Raw genomic sequence first — 9,512 nt, forward strand, 5'->3', positions numbered from 1 at the left:
AACGATAAGGGTCACTTTCATGGACTGGATGGCAGCCAACACGCTGTTAATAAAAAGAATGGAAGGAGCTCAATATGATCCTTAGGCTGTGCGTGGTCATTGCTTTCTGACAAATGGTGACTTAGAATTTCAGGACAGTGCCTGCAGTGGTAGTATTCTTGTGTTCTCACCCTTGACGCCCATTGTGTGTCATCGGTCACCTGTAATCTGCTAATATGCACATAGCTAAAACAAAGTATATTTGTATTTCTTTGAATACAGTTGGTACAGCACATTGTTTTTACATGTTCTTTGGAAAATATAAATAAAAAATTATCTACTCTGCAAGTCTCCTGTCAGCTCTACAGAGCAGCTTCGAATTTCACTAGAAGCCACGTGTGAAACCTAGACCAAACTAGTGGTGATGGTCCATATAGGTAATAGATAGATACTATTATTATTATTAGATCATAGGTCAGGCTTAGGTCCTGGTTGGTAGCAACGCATTTGAATCTTATTAAAAATTGGTGCAGGAGGTGACCAACATCACTAAATACACCAACTGACACTCACAAATTTTGTGGTGTTATACTTTTGAAACAACATTAATACGCTGCAGTGGTCTTTTCTCCTTTGTTCCTTTTAACCTAGAAATATTAGGTCTTCGGCATCACCAGCCTTAGTTGCTGAGCATGCAGTTATTTACGTTGAGCACTGCAGTTTCATATTTGTTTCTCTGGACAAGCAAGCCCGCTTCCCCATTTTGATAAGAGTCTTTCAGCTTTGACAGGGCATTTGTTGACAAGGAAAACATTTGGACTATTGTGTATTTTGCTATGAAGTGCACCGTACAAGGCAGAGGACACCATCAACCATTTCTACCAAGGTTATTAAATTTGTGATAAAGTACATATACCTTTTGTCACTGACTAATTTGGTGGCAAAGTTACTTGAGTGGCAGTTGTGCAATTTTAAGCACATGTTTAAAAAAAATAGGATATGGGAAGTGCTGACTGGTTGAACATGTGGAGTACCCAATATAATAATTGGGGGTTTACGTCGCGAGACAACTGAGTGTGGAATACGCAGCACAGTGTAATGTTCCTTATTCTGGCAATGTTAGCATGGTTCAAGAAGTGGGAAATGTTGCACTACCCTTAATAACATCTGTTGGGCCCAGCAAACAGGATACACATACCCTGATCTGAAGACACTATGCCTAACTCAAAAGCAATATGAGATCGACCCGTACGTGGTTATTTGCGAAACTTTTATGAATGAAATATTTGATATCCTGTGCAGAATAGGAAGGCTGTGAAGCACAGACGCTCTCAACAACGCCGCATGAACTGCGAGCAGGGAACGCTGATCACGGCCCCATCCTGAGGCAGAAAGATGTTGAATTGCAGGGAGCCGTCGCTGCATTTTAGTTTCAAGGTGGCGAGCCCAGCGCAAATCCGAGTCGAGTACCACGCCAAGCAAGCGGTGGAAGCGTACCGGCTCAAGCTTCTTTGCACCAACCCAAAGAGGGAAATTGGTCATAGCTTTGCGCGTGAAAGGGAGCACGACACACTTTTCGGGTTAAAGGTCCATCCCAAGGTTGCCTGAGGTACGTATGTACATTATTTAAAGCGAGCTGCAGGCGGCGCTGTATGGCTGGGCATGATTTTCCTAGTGTCCAAAGGGCGACGTGATCTGCATACACGGAAAACGACACTTTGCGAGGAATTACTGATTGTAGGCCGGCCGGACGTACGAACAGCGACAGTTCGGTCCGTAAGGAAGTCTTGGAGCCAGATGAAGAGCCGACCGGTCGAAACACAACGTGCGTTCCCTGACGAAATGGCTAGATTTCGTCGCCGCCGAAGCTCCATGGATCCAGTTCTCGACCTAGTCTCTATACAGTCCAACATGCTCGTGCCCATCGACGGATCGTCCTATCGGTTTTCCTCGACATCAAGCGCCCATATGATACCGTCTCGCACTTTTGTGTGCTGCACGCCTTGAAGTAAAGATATTAAAACACTCAATACCAAAATTCGCGGTCAGCCCGCCCGCCCGCCCCCCCCCCCCCCTCCGCCGTCGCGCTCCTTCACTATGCTCAGCCGCTAAGCAGGAAGTGGCCTTGCAGGATGTGACTTCAATGTTAATGCCAATTAACAGCAAAACAGAATACACATTTAAATATGTCATCATCTAATGCAGAAGAACACCATGCAAAGGACCCTTGAGACATGAAAGGCGCTAGCAGAATATAAACTTTGTGCACCCTGGCCAAATGAATTTTAATGCATTGTGCCTACGGGGATTCCGTCGATTTTTTGCGCAGGTCCCATGTTTAGACTACGATTTTTCGACAAAGACAGTCAAATTGGTGGAGTGTGATCGCCTATTTTTAGTCAGTACGTCCTCCAGGCCCCATGCCAACCACGGCACGGCGTGTGAGTGCTAATGATGCACCCAGGGCCTTCAAAGTTGCGATTCAGACAGTGTTCCCCTGCTAGGCGCTCGACAGACTAACTCCCACTATAATCGTACTACGCATGCGCTGAGACTGTACGGCCCGTCTGAAGGAGTTCGAAAGGTGGACGGTCGTTTTTTCCGGAACTCCAAAGGGTTGACTCAGCTTTGCTTTCGGTGAGTAATACACAAAATTACACCATTTTGTATTTTATATCGCTTTTAAATACATCTTGATCAATTTATCCATTTCGAGGGTCGCTTTGGAAGGGATGTTGTCAAACGCGACCTCTCATGGTGCAACATGAGAACAAGACACGGGGTTCAAACCCTGTGATCTTACTTTCACACATACATATTACAAAATCAGCTGACATCTTTAAAATTGTTGTTGCATCAAATCCGTATCAGTCCCGGAGTGTATGAAATTAGCCATTTTGCCATTTCGAGTGCCGTCTTGGAGGTGATTTCTCAAACGCGACCTCTCAGGATGCAACAGGGGATCAAGGTACGGGGTTCAAACCCCTGGATGTTATTTTCAGATATACATATTTCAAAATCAGCTTGATATCAAATGATATTAAGCTCCAAATTTGATGAAATTGGCCATTATGGTCATTTCGAGTGCCGTTTTGGAGGCGATTTCGTCAAACGCGACATCTCAGTGTGCAACAGGGAAAGAAGGTACAGGGTTCAAACCGCGAAATCTGGATTTCAGGTATGCATTATCTAAAATGAGCTGAAGACATTTTAAATATTATTTTCATATCAGATCATGTTAAGCTACAAGTTTGATTATTTTTCCTTCGCGAGTGTCGTGTCCTCAAACGTGACCTCTCCATGTGCAGGGGGGAACAGACACAGAAAGGGCACGTTTTAAAGGGCTCCATCTGCTGCCGAACGTTGCAGCAGCTTCTGTTACAATCCCAGTACAGGCCGTTCATAGTATCTTTTTGGCACCATGATACAAGTCACTTGAGCCACTATTGTAAAGGTCCCTCCAGTCGCTTTGTCCAAATTTTACGGCAGTCTCCGATATAATCACAGGAGAAGCGCTTAACACAAGTATTTGTGTGTGTGTAATATGTCTTTGGTACCATGATGAAAGAGGATTTCGCCCGTTTTAAAGGTCAGATATGCCGATTTTGAAGTGCCGCAGAACTGAGCGATACTCGCGCTGTGTGTTCATTACCGAACACTGAATATGTGTGCGAAATATCTTGCTCCAACTGTTCGTAGTTTTTTAGAAAACAGTTTTTTTAGTTCCCACGCCCGGCCGTCAGACCGTCGGCAAACCCTGCGCACGGGCGCACCGACGTCGCTGCTCTCGGTTTATCTGTCTTTGGCTTGGCATGGACTCTTGGCTTGGCCGCTTGGCTTCTTTCGTTTCGTCCTCTGTGCATCGTACATAAGCGAACAGCTGTTATGTTGTTGCTAAGCCGGAAACAAAGCATGTGAATATTTTTTTTTTGGCACGGTGTCGTTTGGAAAGTGCACTTCCTTGTTCTGACCTTGCCTTTTATGGGCTGGAGCGATATGATACGTAATATGCCACGGCGAAGTTGTCGAAGATACGACGGTGCTACGCTGTTAGAACAATTCATCGTAGCATTCAAGTGTTACCTATTATAAGCTGCCAAAAGTGCGAAGCTCTTGGCTGACAGTGGTGCCTGCTAATTTCCACTGCAAGGATTTCGTCCACGAACGTTATCATAGGTTACGCGCGTCTCCAGAGGCACTTTGGAATCTCGGCACGAAATCGTCTGATGAAAATCTCAGGTGCCCGACGCACAACGTTTTGAACGTGTCACGGAGGATCAAGGCAAAAAACGAGAGCCAAAAAGGTAAGTCGAGGTTCAGATATAAAAAATAGCAAGTTTAATGAATCGATTGTGTAGCTGTCGTACTGCGCTTACTCTGATATAACCACGATTAGCAACACAATAGTATTGATAATCTAACTTCTGAATTACCACAGGTGCACGCTGAAGGCGGAAATGAAGCATGATCTGGCTTGTATCTGGTGCATCAAGAAATGGCTGACACGTTAGTTGCAGTCTACCTCCACCAACAGGTATGACAATGTGATGTTATAATTTGAGTATTCATCTATGTTCAACTTTTCGTGTGCACTCGCATGCAGACATCTTGACACCACTTTGAAATCTGCCCTCAAAGTTACAACCTGTGCTTTCAGGGTGGAAAACAAAGGTCGCCATCCCGATTAGCTGCTATCTCCCAGTTCAAGCACTTTTGCTGTCTGGACACTGGTTCCTGTGGACGGGGTGTTACAAGCTTCACTGTCTGATATAAAAGGTACGTTACATTAGTTCAGTTAATTTGTCTTTTGCACATTTTTGTTACTGTTAGCTGGATTACTGTTGGACATACAATCTTTTGCCACACCGAAGCCGATGTCGCCTCTGATAACGTTTTAGAATTTTCAGTGTCATCAACGTCCATTGAGGAAGGTGCCTTTACTATCTGTGAATCTTTAATTGAAGAATAGCCCAGAATTCATGTTAACATTGTCTACTCTTATTAATTCACTGTCTGTGTTCTGATAGCTAAGAAAAATGGAAACTATTTATTTGTCACAACTTCACACTGGATGTGGTACTGGCTTGACATGTAAGTTAAAATACCTGGATTCTACAATAATTGTGTTCAACTTGGTGCATTACCGTGGGCAATGCCACATTCACTACATTTTTAGTGGGTCTGGTGCACAAATACTGTGTGCATACTGCATACATACATACTGTTCGATAGGCAAAAATACCTGAGCAGTGCTGTGTAGTCTTTTTACCCAAAGTCCATACTCTTACTGCAAAGTCACAGTACGGAGAACAGCAATGTGCAGGTATGCTGCGATAGAGATTCACAGCAGAAAGAAGACTGTTCAGAGCATCTAAATTTTAATGAGACGAGACGTTCGTGCACAAGGCTGCTCTTGTTAATGTCTAACATGAAGTTACAAAATCCCGGAATATATAAAACGTGTTGTAATGTAGAGAGCGAGGGTTGGTACAGACATAAAAATAATTATACAATCATATATAATAAAATAAAAAGGGGGTACAACTCCCCCCTCAACTCGACTCGACAACTCAATAACTCTACTTATTCTCTACCTTACAACATGTCATATATTCTGGAATTTTGTAACTTGATGTGAGACCTGAAGAAGCACAGCCTTCTGTGCGAAAGTCTTCTTTCTGTTGTGCACAATCATTATACAGTAAATACGAATATCCATTTCTTGTCATTAAATGCTTTTTCTTCTTTTTTTTTCTGCAGTGATGAGCATCCATAAGGACACATGCCAGAAAGGGAGTCTCTTCGGGATGACAAACCCTCATCACCTCATGAGGACACAATGGTTGACGAATGGTTCTCAAGCACATCGAAAGTTCAACAAATAATTCATGAAAAAGCCAGTCAGTGCTAGCACCAGGAATTGAACGTGGACCGTCCTGCTACCAGTCACAGATGTTACATTTCAGGCGCTCATTGGCTTTTGGTGAATTACTTGTTGACTTTGTCCCAAGGTGGAGCTCGCCACAGCTCATTTGCTTATCTGTTGATGTTGTGGCGTGTGTTGCGTTTTTCTCTTTGTGTTCCAGACTCAGAACGGTTAATTTGGATCAGGTGAGGTACGTTTCATTTAGACATGAAAAACATAAAGTGGTGTTTCTCAACACAACTTAGCAGTGGCCTTCATGCATTACTGCTACGGCCATTAAGCGTGAATGGAAAGCTGCACATTATGCATGATGTAAAACCCCCAAGACTAGGGAACACGAAGGGACAGACACAGACACGTCCCTTTGTGTTCCCTAGTCTCGGGGTTTTACATGTGCATCATCTTCACCAGCTCGCTTGCTTCCTAGCCATTTTTTCTGCACATTATGTTCACTCTACTTTTATCGTGTGCTATATAATCTTGTTCAAGTTCTGTGAAACGACGTGTAATGCTATAAAAAAATTCAGTACACTGCTTATGTGGGTTGAATGGTAGCGCATGAATGCAGGAAGGAAACTGTCATGTTATGCCAAGTGTTTACGTATTGTACATTTTACTAATTTTATTGGTTAGCTTTTGCCGGCGTATCATGTCAAGCCATGTTATATTAATTTGGAACATGTTCTTCTTAGTAGCCAGAGCAGCTGATACACAGTGAGAACACAGCCCATGTGTGTTTGTCTTTTCCACAGCAGCCCTTGGGTTTCCTCCCTGATGGCTACACATGTCAGGGATAGGTTTCAGAACCGGTAGCTCCCGCCAAGTGTGAATTCCTTTTCAGGGGATCATCACACTGGCAGATGAACCATATGGTTTAAATTATTTGCAGGACAGGAATTGCGTAGCTTCACACAAATAGTACTACTACGACGTAAGAGTGGTTTCAAATCTAGCTTTTTTTGTGTTCCTGACATTATTGCACAAGATGTAGTATCCACTATGATTCTTTATATGGGGGGTATGTACAGTGCAATCAACAGATGCTATTTACAAATCTGTGGTTTCTACTGTGTTGAAATGGGGTAGTTTGTATCTGAGAGCCATAGTGAAACACAGGGAGCCAAGGGCAGACTTTTGATGCCCTCGAGAAACATGGCAACACATTGCAGGGACTCTGGATGCTGATTAAATTTCCAGAACACACAGCTCAAGGCAGCGGTTAAATAACAAGTGGTTTGAGAAATCCAAGACAGTTGCATGTGTAAGCAGTCCACTGTTGGATTAGCTTCTCTCCGAGATACGTTATCTCAAAGGGAACGCACGGGCACACTCAGAATGATACTAGGGCTGCCTGTGAAATAGAATGAGGAGAGGGGGAGATATATAACCCTTTTTTCTTGTCTGTTATTCTATTGGTTAAATTGTCATTTGCTTAACAGCATATATGTGTATATTCCATAGTCTGCTAATAAATATATCAGTTTGGAGCTAGCTGTCGCACTGTAGATGTCTCATCCTGCCATTGGCTGCTTGTGTTTCACTATGGCCATGCTTGCTATTGCAAAAACAGAAAACGAAAAAGACAATAGAAAAACACGAAAAGAACGACCTAAAAAGCTGCCTGTTCTAGTGCTCACATGGAGGAAATGCAATGAGGTAACATGTTCCATTCATGAACTGTGCATAGTAGTACATATCACAACAGCAACCGATTATTCAGATTTTTCTTGAAGTACTTTGTTTTTTGGAGCTTTGTTTGCACAGTCTATTATTGGAGCTTTATGTGATTCCCCTCTTGAGATACTTTAAGATTGCTGGTGCTGTGCAGTTTGTTAATTTTGAAACTATGCTGTGCTGAGGTACAAAAACATAATTGTCATATCTACATTTGAGCACATAGGAATAATTTGTAAGTACTTTCCTTGTTGACATTAATATTTGCACCAGGTCACAACATTGTTGATTGATGGAAAATGTAAATAAATATATTTATTTGCTTGCCAAACATTGCACAAATGTCTTCTTTTCTAGTGAGATATTCCCTGTTTACCAGACATAAATGCGGAAAAGTTAAAGATGCACAATGATGGTAGAGTCTAGCGTTGCTTTTTGCCACTGCACATATATTCACTGTTATTCGTGTGCACATGTAGGAATAGGAAGGTAGAGCATGTGCTTAAAAAATTTCGTATGCAGCCACACATATGGTTCAGAAGATTAATTAGATGATGTCCAAGCATATATAATTGTACTTTATGTGCAATGGGTATGCTAACGGATTGCTTCCATGAAGCCTTTTCATTTATTTTTATAAGTTTTATTTTTTATTCCATATCAATTTTATATTACTTATTGTATACTTATTTTTTTATAAATCTTATAAATTAAAAAAATCAAGTTACGCGGACCCTGTAGGAGTACCCTTTGCAAATGGTTTGGTAACGTGTCTCTAACTGTAAAGGTAAGAGGCAATCGAGAATGCTGCAGAGAAGGTTGCAACTTACATATTGCTTATCATGTCCTACATGCAAAGCGATTTGTACGATAATTCCTGAGCACGGAATTAATTCTAAGGCTGGCCAGTGATGTCACCCAGGACGACAAGTCACATAATTGCCTCTAACACTTTTACACCCCATGGGCTGCATTGTGAATTGAAAGAGCACTCTACAGAAGGATAAGGTGCACTTGATTTCTAGGATTTATGCTATGCCCTAACTCTTCAGACACCACATTTCTAAAAACACCATTTCTAAGAGGCAGTATGTGCTCTGGTACTTCTTTTGCGTCTGCATAGTGTGCAACCACATGGCTACTGGAGCTTTCGTGTGCATGTTTTTGTGCGACGGTGCTCATTACAAACAATATCCAGATGTTAGACATAAAATGCAGTAGTTTGTAGCGTACCACACAACGCAGCGTGACATGGGAGTGTGTGATTCAAAGAAAGCTTCTGGAAAATGCACAGAATCTCACAAAAAGTTTAAAATGTGATTTGTATTTCGTTTTACGTCTCTCATCGTTACATACCATCGTCGACGCTGTTGCACATTGATAAATCGTACGTAAAACTTGTGCCATAGCAGTATGCGGTTTCTCAAATACATAGCACAATTTTTTCCTGCAGGAATAAAACGCTGTCGGCATTTTCTTGCTAACACGGCTGTCGAAACGTCAGTCTCTACAATGGGCAAGTGCTGTAAAGGGGCTAACGCAGACGCGACTTGATACAAATTGTACGTGCTCACAAAACACAATCGACGAATTCCAGTCACAACATCGCACAGAGGTTGGTTCGCGAATGAGTTCACTGCTGCTGCACTGTTTACTTATCGCGGAACGGTGGAACCCGGCTGTCCGCCATCTTCAAGCACAGATACGTGAAGCCGTGACAAGCCGTAGCTGAAATCCACTGACAAGTACGAAAGCGCGTACACGTCACAATGCCCGTTCGGGTGCATCTACGTCATAAAAATGGCTGCGCCCATGTGTGTTTCGGAATGAATTATCTATTTTTTTTACATGGTACTGTACCGAACTGAGAGAATGAAGGTGCATTTTGGGGAGAGCTGGATGTGGGCTTTCAGAATATGACAACCGTTTCGAC

The sequence above is a fragment of the Ornithodoros turicata genome, chromosome 1 (assembly GCF_037126465.1).
Source record: "Ornithodoros turicata isolate Travis chromosome 1, ASM3712646v1, whole genome shotgun sequence".
In the NCBI taxonomy this organism is placed as follows: Eukaryota; Metazoa; Arthropoda; class Arachnida; order Ixodida; family Argasidae; genus Ornithodoros; species Ornithodoros turicata.